Source organism: Gorilla gorilla, chromosome 1 (assembly GCF_029281585.2).
Source record: "Gorilla gorilla gorilla isolate KB3781 chromosome 1, NHGRI_mGorGor1-v2.1_pri, whole genome shotgun sequence".
In the NCBI taxonomy this organism is placed as follows: domain Eukaryota; kingdom Metazoa; phylum Chordata; class Mammalia; order Primates; family Hominidae; genus Gorilla; species Gorilla gorilla.
Genome location: NC_073224.2, coordinates 96092747 through 96094911, shown reverse-complemented (window position 1 = coordinate 96094911; position 2165 = coordinate 96092747).

Sequence of the window (2165 nt, the reverse complement as noted above, 5' to 3'; positions counted from 1 at the left end):
ACTTTGGTTAAATAGTGATTAAAATATATTAGTGGCCAGGCACGGTCGCTCACGTCTTTAATCCCAGTGCTTTGGGAGGCCAAGGTGGGTAGATCGCTTGAGCCCAGGAGTTTGAAACCAGCCTGACCAACATGGGGAAACCCTCATCTCTACAAAAAGTACGAAAATTAGCCCAGCATAGTGGCACACACCTGTAGTCCCAGCTATCCACGAGGCTAAGGTGGGAGGATCACTTGAGCCTGGGAGGTCAAGGCTGCCGTGAGCCATGATCATGCCACTGCACTCCAGCCTGGGTGACAGAGCAAGACGCTGTCTCAAAAAAAAAAAAAATATATATATATATATGTATATATGTAAGGTATTCAAATATTCCTGTACTTTTTTTAGCTTAAAATTTAAAGTTCTCCATTTCACGTTTTAATGTCAAACTTAGTTATTTTACAGAGATAGTTGTTGGGTTTTGTTTGTTTGTTTTGAGACAGTCTTGCTCTGTCACCCAGGGCTGAAGTATGGTGGTGCAATCATAGCTCAGGACAGCCTCGAACTCCTGGGCTTAAGTGATCCTTATGCCCCACCCTTCTGAGTGGCTAAGAATATGAGTGTCCACCACCATGATGAGCTATTTTTTTAAATTTTTCTTTAGAAACAGGATCTTGTTATGTTGCCCAGGCTGGTCTTAAACTCCTGGCCTCAAGCAATCCTCCCTCCTCAGCCTCTCCAAAGTGCTGGGATTACAGGTATGATGCATCTAGCCTAAAGAATAATTTTAGATGATAATTGAGTGCAAAATCACATTCATAAGAAGGTGGCTGCACACTATTCACAATAGCAAAGACATGGAATCAACCTAAATGCCCATCAATAGGTAAAGAAAATGTGGTACACATATACCATGGAATGCTATGCAGCCGTTACACAAGTTTACCTGTGTAAAAAACCTGCACTTGCATCCCCGAACTTAAAAGGTAAAAAATGAAAAGAAGGTGACTGCTATGCTTGCTATATAACATACTCTAATTATGGGTGTTTTGAAAAACAAGTGATTATTGAAATGCTATTTTTTTTAAATTATTATACTCAAGTTCTAGGATGCATGTGCAGAACGTGCAGGTTTGTTACATAGGTATACACATGCCATGGTGGTTTGCTGCACCCATCAAGCCATCACCTACATTTGATATTTCTCCTAATGCTATCCCTCCCCTAGCCCCCTACCCCCTGACAGGCCCCAGTGTGTGATGTTCCCCTTCCTGTGACCATGTGTTCTCACTGTTCAACTCCCACTTATGAGTGAGAACATGAGGTGTTTGGTTTTCTGTTCCTGTGTCAGTTTGCTGAGAATGATGGTTTCTAGCTTCATCTATGTCCCTGCAGGGGACGTGAACTCATCCTTTTTTATGGCTGCATAGTATTCCACGGTGTGTATGTGCCACGTTTTGTTTATCCAACCTTATCATTGATGGGCATTTGGGTTGGTTCCAAGTCTTTGCTATTGTGAACAGTGCTGCAATAAACATAACATGTGCATGTGTCCTTATAGTAGAATGACTTATAATCCTTTGGGTATATACCCAGTAATGGGATTGTTGGGTCAAATGGTGTTTCTGGTTCTAGCTCCTTGAGGAATGGCACACTGTCTTCCACAATGGTTGCACTAACTTACACTCACACCAACAGTGTAAAAGCATTCCTATTTCTCCGCATCCTCTCCAGCATCTGTTGTTTCCTGACTTTTTAATGATCACCATTCTAACCGGCATGAGATAGTATAGTATCTCCTTGTGGTTTTCATTTGCATGAAATGCTGTTTTTAAAACTACACTAGTTGTTTACAGTAAGTACTGTTAAGGGTGGTTTAAATAAGCAACAACAGTTTCTCAATTTGAGATGACACAAACTCCCCCCACCCCCAGAAAAGCAGAAGCATTCTTTCTAAATTTTCTCTCAACTTTCTGGAGTTTCTAAATTTTCCCCCACACTCTGCTCTACCATCATACCAATCTCACAAAAGATGCAGTCATGAGGGCCTGAGAAATCAGACAGTTTTGTGCTCCTAATTTTCTTCTCCAAATACAAAGAAGGAAATGCTGCATATCATTCATAATTACTCAATTTTTATTGCTCAGGACACCCATTTACTCATTTGATGTACATATTGAAGGTCT